Source organism: Saccopteryx leptura, chromosome 9 (assembly GCF_036850995.1).
Source record: "Saccopteryx leptura isolate mSacLep1 chromosome 9, mSacLep1_pri_phased_curated, whole genome shotgun sequence".
In the NCBI taxonomy this organism is placed as follows: Eukaryota; Metazoa; Chordata; class Mammalia; order Chiroptera; family Emballonuridae; genus Saccopteryx; species Saccopteryx leptura.
This window is the reverse complement of record NC_089511.1, coordinates 59,188,502-59,205,932: the sequence shown is the minus strand read 5'-3', so window position 1 is coordinate 59,205,932 and position 17,431 is coordinate 59,188,502. Positions and strand designations below refer to the sequence as shown.

At 39.1% G+C, this 17,431-nt stretch overlaps 1 non-coding gene across 1 annotated transcript; it reads right to left on the bottom strand.

Moving 5' to 3' along the window:
- Nucleotides 1–743: 743 nt before the first annotated feature.
- On the bottom strand, nucleotides 744–819 carry TRNAS-AGA (transfer RNA serine (anticodon AGA)). The gene has a single exon. It is a non-coding gene; the product is annotated as a tRNA-Ser (tRNA).
- Between the last annotated feature and the right edge of the window lie 16,612 nt (nucleotides 820–17,431).

The window sequence follows — 17,431 nt, the reverse complement described above, 5'->3', positions numbered from 1 at the left end:
CTGTCATTTAAGGCTACTGTTTCTTCATTAATTTTTTGTCTGGAGGATTTATCCATTGATGTTATTGGAGTACTAAAATCCACTACTATTATAGTATTGCTGTCAGTCTTGCCCTTTATGGCCATCAAAATCTGCCTTATATATTTAATTGCTTCTATATTAGGCATATAAATATTTATAATGGTTATATCCTCTTGTTGGATTGCTCCTTTTATCATTAGGTATTGACCTTCTTTATCCCTTACTACAGCCTTTGTTTTAAAGGCTATTTTGTCAGACATAAGTATTACTACCCCAGCTTTTCTTTCATTTTCATTTTCATGAAATACTTTTTTTTATCCCATCACTTTCAGTCTATGTGTATCTTTTATTCTGAGGTGGATCTCTTGTAGACAGCATATGTACAGGTCCTGTTTTCTTTTTTTTTTTTTTTTTGCATTTTTCTGAAGCTAGAAACAGGGAGAGACAGTCAGACAGACTCCCGCATGCGCCCCACAGGGATCCACCCAGCACGCCCACCATGGGGAGAAGCTCTGCCCACCAGGGGGCGATGCTCTGCCCATCCTGGGCATAGCCATGTTGCGACCAGAGCCACTCTAGCGCCTGAGGCAGAGGCCACAGAGCCATCCCCAGCGCCCGGGCCATCTTTGCTCCAATGGAGCCTTGGCTGCGGGAGGGGAAGAGAGAGACAGAGAGGAAGGAGAGGGGGAAGGGTGGAGAAGCAGATGGGCGCTTCTCCTGTGTGCCCTGGCTGGGAATCGAACCCTGGTCCTTCGCACTCTAGGCCGACGCTCTACCGCTGAGCCAACCGGCCAGGGCACAGGTCCTGTCTTCTTATTGATGCTGCTACCTACCCTATGTCCTTTGATTGGAGCATTTAATCCATTTACATTGAAGATTATTATTGACATGTATTTATTTATTGCCATTTTATTCTTTAAATCTGCAGTCCTCTTTTTCTCAATTTCTTCTTCTTCTTCTTCTTCTTCTTCTTCTTCTTCTTCTTCTTCTTTCTCTCTTTTTTTTTTTTTTTCTCAGCAGGCCCCTTAACATTTCTTGCAGTACTGGATTGGAGTAATAAATTTCATGAGTTGTTTTTTTTTTTTTTTTTTTAACATTTTTTTTTTTTTTTTGGTATTTTTCTGAAGCTGGAAACGGGGAGAGACAGTCAGACAGACTCCCGCATGCGCCCGACCGGGATCCACCCAGCACGCCCACCAGGGACTATGCTCTGCCCACCAGGGGGCGATGCTCTGCCCCTCCAGGGCGTCACTCTGCCGCGACCAGAGCCACTCTAGCGCCTGGGGCAGAGGCCAAGGAGCCATCCCCAGCGCCCGGGCCATCTCTGCTCCAATGGAGCCTTGGCTGTGGGAGGGGAAGAGAGAGACAGAGAGGAAGGAGGGGGGGTGGAGAAGCAAATGGGCACTTCTCCTATGTGCCCTGGTCGGGAATCGAACCCAGGTCCCCCGCACGCCAGGCCGACGCTCTACCGCTGAGCCAACCGGCCAGGGCCTAAATTTCTTGAGTTGTTTTTTTTTTGTCCTGGAAGCTTTGCATTTCTCCTTCAATTTTGTATAATAACCTTGCTGGATAAAGTAGTCTTGGTTGTAGGTTGCTCTTTTGCATCACTTTGAATATTTCTTGCCAATCCCTTCTGGCCTCAAGTGTTTCTGTTGAGAAGTCAGATGTCATCCTTATGGGGGCTCCTTTGTAGGTAATTAACTGCTTTTCTCTTGCAACCTTTAGTATTCTTTCTTTGTCTCTTAACTTTGGCATTTTAATTATTATGTGTCTTAGTCTAGGCTTCCTTGGGTTCCTTTTTAATGGGACTCTCTGTGCTTATTGAACTTGTGTGATTTTTTCTTCATCAATTTAGGGAAATTTTCATCTATGATTTCTTCAAACAGATTCTCTATCTCTTGTTCTTTCTCTTCTTCTTCAGGAACGCCTATGATGTAGATGATGTTTCTCTTCATTTTGTCACAAAAGTCTCTTAGAGTTTCCTCAGTCATTTTGTGCCTCTTTTTGTTTTGCTGCTCTACTTCTGTATTTATATATATCTTGTTTTTTAAATTGCTGATTCGATCCTCTGCTTCATCCAGCCAGCTGTTTATTCCTTTTAGTGCAGTTTTTATTTTTGATATTGTATTTGTCATTTATGACTGGCTCATTTTTATTATTTCAATGTCCTTTTTGATGCTGGCTATATCTTTATTTAAGTGCTCATCATGTTCATCCATTGTTGCTCTAAGATCCTTGAGCATCCTAAAAATCATTATTTTAAGTGCTGCATCTGGTAGTTTGGTTAGTTCCATTTCATTTAGTTCTTTTTTGGGGATTTCTATTGTTGATTCATTTTGGTCACAGTTCTTTGTCTGCCCTTTTTGTCTTTGTATTAGGTTGCACAGTCTGACTGAAATTTTTGTGGTGTTTTTATGAGGAAGATGGGCTTGGTGGTATGGACCTCCAGGCCATCTGTTTTCTTTGTTTTAGGAATGCTTCTTGAGAGTACCATTTTATCTCCTATTGTATGTGAGTATTGAACGCAGTGCAGTTGGTTCTTTCTTGGTATGGTTATTCCTTCAGGCTGGCTGGCTCTAAGGGTCAACCTTGATCATATGTATTACATAGTGTGCAATGTCTGTCCTGGTGTGTGTTTTTATTTTCAACAGTGTCTGGTGCCTGTTAGACTCTTCATTTTGGCATGCTGCTTGTGTAGCTAGCTGAATCTAAGATTGGTGCTGTCTGCCACCCACTACCAGTTGTGTTTGTTCTAGATCTTTTTGGATTGGCTTCAGCTGTTGTTTGTAACCTGCTGTGGGATACTTTTCTGCAGCTACAGCACTTTTTGCTGTTTGTGTTTTCTGTGCCTTGGTAGTATGGGAGGGTGCAACCTGTATATAAGGATCAGTTTCCTCTTGCTTAGAGATGACAGCAGCTCTGTAAAAACCTCAAGCTTCATAAGATTTGCTTCCACTTGTCAGCTGCTCCACCTACTCTTGAAGCTGCCTAGTCTTCCCACAGTCTTCTGTAAAAAGACTGTGGAGTGGGCCCAGACTGGCTTAACTCAACCAACCCCTCTACAGGTTTCAAGCTTGTTGGGTTAGGGCTGCTGAGGTTGGGAACACTATGTTAGTGAGACCCCCTACTTCAGGGGTCTCTTGGTCAGTAACTTAGTATGGAGAAAGTGGCCCCTACTCCAGAGCCTAATCCCTCAGCCAATGCCAAATACTCAAATTTTATTTCTCCCCTGAAAGGTGAGCAGCAGATTCAGATCAAATGGAGCTGACAGTCCCCTCTGCAGAAGTTTTTACAGCTGGTGAGACCCTGGTCTCAAGAATCAAGACTGAGAGAGTCCTCTCCTGAGGCTAACTGTGCCCCCCAAGAGAGTGGCCAACCCCTTGATCAGATCCAACAATAGGCTTACAGGGACCCATACTTTAAAGGTCCATATTCCAAGCCTCTCTACTTTTCTCCTGTGGAATCTAGCCCAGCAGGGCAGGATATTCAGCTCCCAGGCCAGCTGAACGTGAAGCTCCACCCTATCCAATGCTCATGAGCCACTGTGCCAGTGCTGATCACAGAGAGCCAAACTCACCTCAGTTGTGACAGGTGTGAGGAACTCTTCTTTAGGATACTACTGTATCTAGGTGTGAAGCTAGTAGCCAGGGCTACCATCACAGCAGCCCGGCCGATGCAGGTTCGCATTATATTCGGACAGTTGGTAAAGAAACAATGGAGCCAAAAACTGGTGGGCCATCATCTTTAATCCTAGCTTGCACCTGGCAAGCAAATAAAAACACACACTGGGTTCCAAAACCCACTCATTCAGTGCTCACAAAGCTACTGACTTTATCCGAGTTTCCTAGAATCAAAGGTTTCTAGCACCAGACTTATTCACCTCTGTTCCCCATCTCCTTCCTTCTCCCTGCACAAACTCTGCATAAACTGGCTTTTCTTTCAGCACTCTGCCATCTTGGTTGCTTCTCCTGGTCTCCTCCACGTGGCCTCTCTCTGCTCTCTGCTCTCTCCTCTAATGCTAATCTCAGGAACTAAGAGCGCAAGCTCCCGTTCTGCCCCCATTTAATAGTGTAGAAATCAAAACCTTTAATCCAATATACAAAATAGGGAAGTCTCTAATACAAAGTCACTTATCTGAGGCATGATGGAATTTTACCACCCCACATCAAAAAGGGTAGGAAAGGCTAAAACCAAGCCCCAGGCTACAAGGATCCTGCCTGCCCACAGCCCGCCCCCAATACACATTAATATCACCTGGGCGACAGGCTTCCATGTGGGCAGCACCATCTTTAACAAAGTGAGCATAATATATTTTATCTGCCCAACACTAGGGTTGTTAGGTCCTGAACCAATGTTCTCCACAGCTGGCCACTGGATGTGCCAGCCTTGGGCCTCCCTGGAAGAAACCCGGTGCAGACTAGTGGAAGACACAGCCCATGACTGGCCCTCAGTAACCTTCTTGGAGTTACAAGCTATCTAGAGTTTGTGGTTGCTTCTGCTGGATCCTGGTGCACATGGAAATACAAAGCTGCACACCTAGACTGATGTTGGGCAGATAAAATATATATATTATGCTCACTTTGTTAAAGATAGCGCTGCCCACATGGAAGCCATCGCCCAGGTGATATTAATGTGTGTTGGGGGTGGGCTGTGGGCAGGCAGGATCCTTGTAGCCTGGGGCTTGGTTTTAGAACTAAGCCTTTCCCACCTTTTTGATGTGGGGTGGTACAATCCCATCATGCCCCAGATAAGTGACTTTGTATTAGAGACTTCCTTATTTTGTGTATTGGATTAAAGGTTTTGATTTCTACACTATAAAGTGGGGCAGACGGGAGCTTGCTCTCTCAGTTCCTGAGATTATCATTAGAGGAGAGAGCAGAGCAGAGAGCAGAGAAGGGCCATGTGGAAGAGGCCAGGAGAAGCAGCCAAGATGGTGGAGTGTTGAGGGAGAAGCCAGTTTGTGCAGAGTTTTTGCAAGAAGGAAGGAGATGGGGAACAGAGGTAAATAAGTCTGGTGAGCTAGAAACCTTTGATTCTAGGAAACTTGGATAAGTCAGTAGCTTTGTGAACACTGAATGTGAGTGGGTTTTGGAGCCCAGTGTGTGTTTTTTACTTGCCCGCCGGGTGCAAGCTAGGATTAAAGATGATGGCTGTTGGGCAGGTAAAATGTATTATGCTCACTTTGTTAAAGACGGCGTTGCCCACGTGGAGGCTTTTGCCCAGATGATATTAATGTGTGTTGGGGGCAGGCAAGATCGTTGTAGCCTGGGGCTTGGTTTTGGGATTAAGCCTTTCCCACCCTTTTTGATGTGGGGTGGTACAATCCAATCATGCCTCAGAGAAGTGACTTTGTAGAGACTTCCCTATTTTGTATATTGGATTAGAAGTTGTGAAGCTACAGTATAAAATGGGGGCAGAACGAAAGTTTGGGCGCTTGGTTCCTGAGATTATCATTAGAGGAGAGAGCAGAGCAGAGAGCAGAAAGAGGCCATGTGACCAGGAGAAGCAGCCAAGATGGCAGAGTATTGAGTGAGAGGCCAGTTTGTGCAGTTTGATGCTGGAGAAGGAAGGAGATGGGGAACTGAGGAGAATAAGGCTGGTGAGCTAGAAACCTTTGATTCTAGGAAACTCGGATAAGTCAGTGGCTTTGTGAGCCCTGAATGTGAGTGGGTTTTGGAGCCCAGTGTGTGTTTTTACTTGCCCGCCGGGTGCAAGCTAGGATTAAAGACTATGGCCCACCAGTTTGTGGCTCCGTTGTTTCTTTGCCGACTGTCCGAATCCAATGTGAACCTGCATGGGCCTGGCAGCTGTGATGGTGGCCCTGGCCATGGCCACTGGCTTTACAATGGCCCACCAGTTTTTAGCTCCATTGTTTCTTTACCGACTGTCTGAATATAATGCGAACCTGCATGGGCCAGGCTGCTGTGATGGTGGCCGTGCCTACTGGCCATACAGCTGACTTTTACCAACACTGGACCTAGAGGAAGGTCTACTTAAAGGGCCAAGGTTCCCTGAGTCCTGCCTCTTACAGCCTCTGTCTGCTGGCTGCTTATTGGGCTCAGCCAGTTAAAAAACCTCCAGTGGAGTCTATCTAGAGCCTGCGGCAATTCAGGGATTAGTAAGGGTGGTGAGTGTGGTTCTGCCTTTTGGCCCCAGGAGTCAGATTATCTAGTCTTTTCATAGAACGCAATAGGGTGTGGCCCCAGGAATCTGGTGGTTGTGGCCTCTGAGACCCACTAGTGTGGTCTACCCACAGTTGGGACAGTTTCTTCTGAGTCTCCTGTAGAGTGGAAACACTAGTCTTAGACTTGGGAGCATGTGGGGGAAAGCTCTAGCCTCAACACCAGAAAACTGAGTCACTGATGTGCGCCTGCTCCCTGGCTTCTCAGCATGACCCCGTAGCCATCACCGGGGCAGGAGAGAATCCCTAGGGTAGAACCGTTGCTTCTCCCCAGGCTGATGCCTCTCAGAGAAGGCTGCTCCACCCAAGAAAAATGATGACTACAGTATGGAAAATCACTCAGCACAGGGGTTCAGGTGGCCATCCTTCACAGTGTCTCTCCCTGGACCGCCAACTTTACACGTTTTTCATGCAACTCTAGTCCTCTCAGTTCTCCCTCTGCAGAGCCCCAGGTAAGTGGCTGTGAACAAGATTTTCTGTGCGGCGAGCCCTTTAAAATTGATCCTATGTCTCCGAGAGCTCTGTCTCTTTCTCGCAGATAGAAATTGTCCCAGTAGAGCCCAAGCTCTACGTTGATCAGGTGTCCCCGATTCAACTTCCCTTTGCAGTGGTACACTCCTGCTTATCAGCAGGGCTGGCAGCCTCTTTGAGACTTCTCTTGAGTCGGCTATGAGGATTCTACTGATAAGTCCTGACACTAACTGCCACCAGAGGAAAAACACAACTGACACACAAATTAGTTGCAAGAATCACACAGGCAATTTACTACTCACAAATCCTTTTGGTGTGCCTGGGTACAGCTTAAGGGGGCCCCCTTTGGCGTGCTCCTCTCGGCTGTCTTTGGTCAGAGCTCATAACAGTGTGGAGACAGACCACGTTCACGTTGGAGTTTGGGCAACTATCTCAGCAGGGGGTCTCTTAGCTTTAGTACCTTTTCTAGCCAATGCCTTCTAACAGGTGTCAATATACAGGATTATCACCTCAAACCACCTTTTTGGGAGTTCTTTGCAGGGAGCCCCTTTTATGTTAATCTACTGAAATGTTACATCAAACCACTTTTTAAGATGTTCCTAGGGAAGCTTCTTATTTATGTTAACTTACAGAGTTATGACATCAAGCCACTTCTTATCTATGTATAATTTCACACACACACTCACTAGGCCCTGCTTGAAAGTCAGAGTCTGTTTATCACATCTGCACACACTATATTAATTTCTATCCAGATGGCATAACTTTATTTAATTTCCTTAATTGATGTTAATATTATATCTTAATTGCTTTTATTTATCTTCCATATTTTTTATATTTCTATATACTTAATTACTATAACATTATATTACTGCAACAGAAACCTTGGCTCTTTTCACCTCCAAATACTGTCTGGGCACCTCTTCTAGGCTCTGGGGCTCTAGGCTGGGGCTCTGGGCCTGGGGCTGAGGACTCACACTTCTCAGGGTGACCCTCTCAGCAGTAAGAGTCTCTCCAAACCCTCAGTTGCTGCTCATTCCTGGGAGCAGAATAGTTCCCACCGCATTTTTACCCTTCCTACCAGACTTGGTAATCCTTGGGTATAGACTCTTCTTTGTTTAGTCCAAAATTGGTTTTTTAAGACGATTGTTCCTAAATCAAGTTGTAATCCAATTTGGCCCTGGGAGGTGGCAGTTGGGACATCTGCCTACTCTGTCGCCATCTTGGAATCTTGCCATTTCCTTTAGAACATACCATAGCCTAATTGTTTTTGTGATTGTAAAAAAACCACCTTAAGTCATTTGATAATCAATCAATCCCAAGACATGTGAGTGAGCCCAGTTAGGATAAAAAATGTATTTATCTAACTTACTGCTAGTGCAGATGTATGAATAATCTCAAATCAAGTAAGTAAAGCCACAGGGAAATGTGAAACAAATACATTTTATAAAATGTGTTTATTGAGGTTTTGTGGTGGTTATGTAGGATTATTTTTTCAATACAATGATACTATTGCTTGTCAAACTTTAATTAGGATGATGAGAATTTGCACAAGATTCAGTACGCTTTGTGAAAAAAGATCAGTGAAGCTTAGGTTTGAAACTGAGATTTACCAATTTATTTAACCTCTCTGCCTAAATTTTCTCACTTTAAAATTGTGGATAACTAGCCTTGTAGGATTATCGCAAAAGTTGTATATGTAAATGTTTATATACTTATACATAGTATATATTATTATATTTATATATATACCTGTTTACATATGTAGATATAAATACAGATAGAGTTAGATTTCAAGTGGAAGGTTAAAATTTTGGCACAAAAAAGGCTTATGTTGATATTATTGGAAAATAGGGTTTTATTTATTTAATTTTTCGTGAGAGGGACAGACAGGAAGGAAGAGAGAAAAAAAGCATCAGCTTCTTGTTGCAGCACTTACTTGTTCATTGATAGTTTTCTCATATGTGCCTTGACTGGGGGGCTCTAGCTGAGTTAGTGACCCTTTGCTCAAGTCAGTGACCTTGGGCTCAAGCCAGCACTCTTGAGCTTTAAGCCAGCAACCTTTGGGCTCAAGCCATCGACCATGCAGTCTGCAGTCATGTTTATGATCCCAGCACAAGCCAGTGACCTCACACTCAAGCTGGTGAATGTGCAGTAAAGCCAGATGATCCCATGTTCAACCCACGACCTTGGGGTTTTGAACCTGTGTCCTCAACATCCCAAGTCAACACTATCTACTGTGCCACTGCCTGGTCAGGCAGGTTTTATTTTCTGTATTATAAATTGTTACAGTGATATGAAGTGATTAAGGATTAAGGGCACATATCTAGAATCTAACTGTCTTGGGTTGATTCTCAGTTTCACCATTTTAATATTAGAAAGCAGTTAGAATTACCAAGTTTTCACTTACAGGGTATATTATAAGAACTATCTATTTTAAGATTTGATAAAAAAACGTAAAGAACCTGGCATGGCACACAGTAGGTATTCATTAAATGTTGAGTATCATGTAACAACTTTTTGTTTGCTAAGGAAAATGAGGTTGTTATTCTGGTAAAAGTTGTTATAATAATAATTTATTTTTTAATGTTAGCACAGATTCTTTGGGAGGAGAGCGGAGTGGCCGAGCCAGGTTAAGGCAGTGTTTGCAGTAGTTACTTTAATCTTCAGAAGACAGGCCTATCAAATCATTACTCTAACAGTTTCTCAGAATAAAACCTCAACTTGGGGGCCATCAACGTAAAGTTAAGGGATGTGTTCAATTACTAGAAGGGATATGATTCTTTTGCCTTCCTCTCTAGCATGTTTATACAAGCTTGCTTTTCTGCTAAGGGAGAAACTGAAGAACTTGAGGAATGCTTGTCAACACTGTGGCTTATGAAACAAGAGAAAGCTTCTTAGATTAAGACCCCCACCCCCCAAAAAAAAAGGAAAAAGAAAAAGAACGTCAGAAAGAAAAAAGATTCAAGGAGATAAAAGGCAACCAAAATCAGTGCCCAGAGTTAAACATGAAGTAGAACCTGCCAGAATAGAAAGAGGAGTAGAAATTCAGTACAGTTAATTGTGAATTTCTATAGTCTAAAGATGACTCCACATTCCTTTGCTTCGCAGACTGGTGTGGGGGACACGGTCAATAACAGGTGTTTGGAATCAAGTTAGCATTTTTTAGAGGAAGAGAAAAATAGGGTAGTATGTATCTACTTAATGAAATGTGGACTGTGTTAGGCACTGAAATTAAATTGTTATTTGGAATTGTGCTCCCTTTCTGGAGTAAGCACCTACGATGCATCAGCAAGTTTGCCAAGATAACATGAAACTTACTTCAGACTGTTCTCCTTAGAGACAGATTTATACAAGAGGATTGGGGGAGCCAGAGAAACCCAGAACATAGTTCTATTGACTTTCAGGTTTGAGGAGGAAAACTGAAAGATTAAGGGGGACAGAGATGGATTTAGATCTCAAGTAAAAGGTTGTGACTTTGGCACAAAAGAGTAGGTGCAAAAGTTAAAAACTGCTTTTGCTGATGCTATAAAATACATTTTATTTTCTGTGTGATAATGTTACCCTGCAATAATAGATTCCTAATAAGTCATGGAATACTGGGCAATGATAGACTGGGAAGAGCATGCATGAAAAATTATTTAATCTGAGTAAGAAAGATAAAATTTGAGGAAGAAAACACTACAAAACCAGATACAATGGAAACTATCAAACAGAAACAATCATGTTGCATGTATAATAATTCTTGAGAGAAAATAGCAGAAATAAGAATCCAAAACAAGGGTAATACAGCTTGTAGCATATTTCTGTCATCATAGGTGCTCAATAACTATGGATTAGACAAATGTATATACATGACTACAGAAATCATTTAAAATATTGCTTGTTTTTTAAAGCTCTATAAAAAGTAAAACAAAAATATTAACTAAGAAGGAAAAAAATAGTCTCATAAATACCAAGATTTAGTGAGATTTAGTCTATGACTAGAAAATAAAAATTGTGGAGAACAATCTGCCATGGGTTCCTGCACTTTCTGGCTTGATATGTTAAGACTGAAAGACACTGATGACATTTTGCCCAGGCTATTGCTCAATTTTATGTTTTCAGTGAGCAGTCTTGAGGGATAAGGTGATATCTTTCCCCAGACAAAGAGCAGGTTTACTTTGCCTATTACGAAAATTACAAATTCTATAAGTTTAGTGGGTTTTTTTCCCCTTAAATGTAGCCCACTGCTTATGAAGGCATTTATTTAAGCCCACTACATTATATCTATGGGGCTTGGAAGGACATGGGCAGCCAAAGCAAACCAACAGGAAGCTCTGACTGCTGCTTAGTCACGTGTAATCAAGTTCTCCTTCTCTGATCCAGAAATCTCACGTTTTCTGCCAGTATCTATGAAACATTAACAGATTAGCTTATTAAATTATTAACAGCATAAAATTCTCAGACCTGTTATATACTTTTTGACAGTAATAGAAGACTATATCTTATTTATAAAAAATCAGTTCTAATAATAGCATGCAACAGTGTGTATCAAAAAAAGGTTACTGAATCTATATACCTGGGTAATTTTGTTCAATCTATGTTCTGAAAGCTATTAATGAATTAAATGGAGTGGGAGTCTTTCAGATACTACTGGTGCCCCTTTTCTGTATGAATTCTACTGAAACTCTATGTTTGGTCGAGTCTTGCTAAATTATATATTCCTCTGCCTATCTCTTTGGGTGAAAGTGAATTTTAACACCTAGTTCTTGATTTTTGTAATCTTTAGTCAAACTCTTAAAAAATTACAATGCCTTTAGCCACTCATTTATAATAAAATTTAAATCACATGACTTAAGTTGTGGTATTAACAAGCCATAGAATGATGTTGATAATACAATAAATGAAAAAGCCTACAAAATTGTATATACCATTATTTTCCAAATTACAAATCTCTCTAATATAGTTTGGGATAATCCATATCAAAATGTTCATAGTGGTGGGATTAGTATAGGTTTAATTCCTGCTTTGTATTTCTTAAATTTCTACAAATTTCTAACATGTTACTTTTATAATGATGAAAGTTGTGTAAAATAATAATCCATACTAGCAACTCATTTGTAGTTACTGTGCAGGATCTATGACATGTAAAACAAAAAGAATCTTCTAGATTTATATTTCTATACCTATTTTATTTTCACAATTATTATTTATATACAGTATCTAGGTTTTTTAGTGTTTATATTTTATAAATAACTATAAATTCTCTTTGGAAGAGGTAAGATATAAATAAATATAAAAATTTTATCCTATTTTATTTTATTTTTTTTCAAATTTAAACATTTAAAAATGAAAGCCCAGAAAAAAAAGCATGAGTAGACAATAAAGGACCATACAGAAATTTCTCATTGTGAGAAAATGAGTATAGGTCTAAGCACTGTTATGGGTTGAATTCTATTCCTTCCTTTTCATGTTGAAGTCCTAAATCCCAGGACCTCAGAATTTGACCTTATTTTAACAAGGGTCTTTACAAATGTAGTCAAGATTAGGTCTTTAGAATAAGTCCTAATAATATGACATGTTTTTATAAAATGGGACAAATTTGGACACAGAAATAGGCATGCACACAGAGTGAATACCATGTGAATATGGCTTATAATGTGTGGTTAGGACTCACTGAGATGGGGTAATTAGGTAGAAATAGAATAGGAGAATCAGGCAAAATTAAGTGTCACTAGGAGTCACAGCAATCATGGAAGCAATGTTTCAAGCAATGGGTTGTGATAAAGAGATCATCAAATGATGGGAGATCGTAGAGAGGCAGTGTTAGGGGAAAGGTACAGTCAGTCTTTGGAGGTGGAGAGAGTTGTGTTTGTTACCTTCACCATTTACTAGTTATGCAAACTCTGAAAGCCATTTTACCTCACTAAATATCAATTTTTCTCACCTATAAAGAATGGGAAATGTATACCTTTCTTAAATTTGGTTGTAAATTATGAGTAACCAAATGCAAATACTCTTGTACACAGACACACACACATATATACATAAAAAAAAACTTAGCAAAAATAGATGATCAATAGTGGCAGCTGTTATTCCTGCTATACCATAATTAAGGAAGAGGATATTAGACTGTTAAGAAAAAAGAAATAGAAAAAAAAGTAAAAGGATATATTTTCTTATTAACGCTAGGCAATTACTAAATGAACACATTATATATTAGCTACTGTTCTCAGAACTCACAGATATTAACTTATTTAATACTGACTACAATTCTATGGGTAGATATTATTTTGATTCCCATTTCACAAGTGAGAAAACAGGCACAAAGCAGTTATTTGCTCAAGTCCACACAGATGTTGAGTGCAAGAGTCAGGATTCAAAGCCAAGATATCTAACTATAGTGTTCATGGTTTTCAATACTATGCTATATTTCATCTCTTTTATAATCAATGGTGTGTTTTCAGAGTTATTTAGTCTGTGACAGTGAATCTAGTGATTATAGAATTTCTAAATAGTGAGTTTTTTTCAGTTGAGGCAATTCTGGAAAATAATTTTTACCAGGCAGCATCTTCTGTATAAAAAATTCTTGGTCAGGAGAATATTCACAGTAAACAGTTTTGCCTTCTCAGTGATTGATTAGAATATAGAATATGCTTTTGGACTCCAGAACAAGACAACAGGGTTCTGTGTCTTATACGTAGTTAATCAATATTAGGCCCAAGAAATTTAACAAACTTTTATTTTTTGACATTATAGCTTACAAAGTCATTTAAATATTCTTTTGGTGACAGAGTGTCATAGTCAGTTCATACCAGCTCACAAGAGGTGATTATTAAATTTTTAAAAATTTTGCAAGATGATTGATACATACAGCTAGTTTTAAAATTAAATTATATACTGCTCACAAAAATTAGGGGATATTTCAAAATGAATACGAAGTGATAAAAGAAACATTTGATTTTTTTAAACAAGAACATCAGAAAAGCAAATGACAAGTCAAAGAAAGTTGTTTGAGTGTGCAAATGAGATGCAAAACAAAACCAACTTTTATTTCACTGGTGAAAATGCACTATACAAAAGGCTAAAAGTTCTGAAATATTTGCATGTTCTCTGATCCCCTATTTTTTGTGAGCAGTGTATATCCCATCATCTTTTGAGGCACAGATCTGTTATTTTTATATCTTTTTCACTATGAACAATGCTGCAATGAACATAGGGGTGCATATATTTTTGTGAAAAATATTTTCAAACTATCATGCTAAGCAAAATAAGCCAGACAGGAAAAAGCAAGAACCATATGATTTCACTCATATATGAAATATAAAACTGCAAGCAAGAAATAAAACACAAACAAACAAAAACTCATAGACACAGACAACAGTATGGCGGTTACTAGAGGAAAGGGAGTGAGGGGGTGAAGGGTAAAGGTGATAAATACATGGTAACAGGAAAAGATTTAACTTTTGGTGATAGGCTCACAATATAATATACAGATGATATATCATAGAATTGTACACCTAAAACCTATGTATTATAATTTTATTAACCAGTGTCACCCCAATAAGCTTAATTAACAATAACAAAAAATAAATTATAGAAACAAAAATGAACAATACATAAGCAAAGTTTAAAACACTCAAAAAATTATTTTGCTACATTTTTACTATTATTTATGTCCTTGAGGTTATTGACACTTACTTATTTGTGAAGAGGAAACACCAAAGAACAGTACGCTGTTGCCCATCGCTTCTAAACTTTGTGTTCAGTGACGTTAAGTTGGTACGGTACGTGATATCGGTCAAAGTGGGAGCGCTTATTCCACTGCTGCACACTACAAATCAGGGATCCCCCTGCTCCCTCCCAGCAAGCTGGATGTTAACCCTTTATCAGCACAGCACTACAAAGCTAATGTTGTCTACCTCAATGCTAATCCTTACCTTAGTACTATCGCTTGAGTATCATTTGTATGATTTCAGAAATATATTTAGAACATAACTTGCCAGTTGTTGGTGTTATTAGAGATTCACATTGCTCAATGAGGCCTTCTGTGCCATCTCAGAGATCTCAGATAGATCATTAAATTGCCCATTTTATATTCTTTCAAATCCAGAGAAATAATGTTTCATCTTGTTTTGGAAAAACTAATCATCAACTTCCACCATTGATTTCTCAAAATTTTTATTCCAACTCTTTGAAATTGTACTTTTATTATATCTCTTTATTTATAAAAATTGTTTTTGATCACTGAGCTTCTTTTCAGCTCAGTTATTTTCTAGCCTATCATCTGTGTGCAAAGAGGACACATTGATAAAGGGATAGCAGCAGTGGTGGGATTCAGCCAGTTCGCACTGGTTTGGCAGAACCAATACCTAATTTTTAAGAGTTCAGTGAACCAGTTGTTAAAATGGCACTTGTAATCAGGGTTCTCTCTAAGGTGGGCATCTGGGCAGCTGCCCAATGTGGAAATCACAAATTTACATTCCTTACTGTTTTTTAACATTCATCTGTGCAACAGCATAATTTAAGTGCCCATAGTAATGTTCATTCCATCCATGGGTGAAAAAAATTGCAAGTGAGGATGCCAATCAAGAAGCAATATGGAGTATATTCCTAAAGTGGTATAGCTGGGCCAAAAGGCAGTTCGATTTTTAATTTCTTGAGGAATCTCCATACTGTTTTCAACAGTGGCTGCACCAGTCTGCATTCCCACCAGCAGTGCAGGAGGGTTCCCTTTCTCCACATCCTCACCAGCACTTATTCTGGGTTGTTTTGTTGATGAGCGCCATTTTGACTGGTGTGAGGTGATATCTCATTGTGGTTTTAATTTGCATTTCTTTAATGATTAGTGATGTTGAGCATTTTTTCATATGCCTATTGGCCATCTGTATATCCTATTTAGAGAAGTGTCTATTCATTTCTTTTGCCCATTTTTTGATTGGACTGTTTGTCTTCCTGGTATTGAGTTTTGCAAATTCTTTATAAAGTTTGGTTATTAACCCCTTCTCAGACGTATTGTCAAATATATTCTCCCATTGTGTAGTTTGTCTTTTTATTCTGTTCTTATTGTCTTTAGCTATGCAGAAGCTTTTTAGTTTGATATAGTCCCATTTGTTTATCCTGTCTTTTATTTCACTTGCCCGTGGAGATAAATCAGTAAATATATTGCTGCAAGAGATGTCGGAGAGCTTACTGCCTATGTTTTCTTCTAAGATACTTATGGTTTCACAGCTTACATTTAAGTCTTTTATCCATTTTGAGTTTATTTTTGTGAATGGTGTAAGTTGGTGGTCTAGTTTTATTTTTTTGCAGGTAGCTGTCCAATTTTCCCAACACCATTTATTAGAGTCTATCTTTACTCCATTGTATTTCCTTACCTCCTTTGTCAAATATCAGTTGTCCATAGAGCTGTGGGTTTATTTCTGGGTTCTCTGTTCTGTTCCATTGATCTATGATTCTGTTCTTATACCAGTTCCAGGCTGTTTTGAGTACAATGGCCTTGTATAACTTGATATCCGGAAGTGTGATACCTCCCACTTTATTCTTCCTTTTCAAGATTGCTGAGGCTATTCGTGTTCTCTTTTGGTTCCATATAAAGTTTTGAAATATGTGTTCTATGTCTTTAAAGAAAGTCATTGGTATTTTAATTGGTATTGCATTGAATTTATAAATTGCTTTGGGTAATATAGACATTTAAATGATATTTATTCTTCCTAACCATGAGAACGGTATATGCTTCCACTTGTTTGTATCTTCCCTGATTTCTTTTATCAATGTTTTATAATTTTCCGAGTACAAGTCTTTAATCTCCCTGGTTAAATTTATTCCTAGGTACTTTATTTTTTTGGTTGCAATAGAAAAAGGAATTTTTTCCTTAATTTCTCTTTCTGACAGTTCATTGTTAGTGTATAAAAATGCCTCTGATTTCTGAGTATTAATTTTATATTCTGCCACCTTGCTGAATTAATATATCAGGTCTAGTAGTTTTTTGACTCAAGAACACCATAGCATTGTTTGAAAAGAAGAAATGTACCCCCATGTTTATGCCAGCATTGTTCACAATAGTGAAGATCTGGAAACAGCCCAAGTGGCCGTCAGTGGACAAGTGGATTAAAAAGCTTTGGTACATATATACTATGGAATACTACTCAGCCATAAGAAATGATGACATTGGATCATTTACAATAACATGGATAGACCTTGATAACATTATACTGAGCGAAATAAGTAAATCAGAAAAAAACTAAGAACTGTATGATTCCATACAGAAGTGGGACATAAAAATGAGACTCAGAGACATGGACAAGAGTGTGGGGGTTATGGGGTGGGGGGAGGAGAGGGAGGGGAATGGAGGAGGGGAGGGGCACAAAGAAAACCAGTTAGAAAGTGACAGAAGACAAGTGGACTTTGGGTGATGGGAATGCAGCATAATCAAATGTCAAAATAATGTAGAGATATTTTCTCTGAACATATGTACCCTGATTTATCAATGTCACTCCATTAAAATTAATTTTAAAAAAGAAGCAATATGGAAATATCTTAAATAACAGTTTTATTATTTTTTAGGTATTATTTAATATTTTTCATTAATATTAAATTTTTTGTAACAATCTAGTTTTGTGTACTTTTTTATTGTTTTTGTTTAAGTATTAAATGCATGAAATAATAAGCTTCCTCTTGGTATAACATTTTTTTATACTTAAAATGGTAATGAGGGCAGAGAACTGGTTGTTAAATTATTTGAATCTCACCTCTGAATGCAGTGATGAAAAGTCTCTC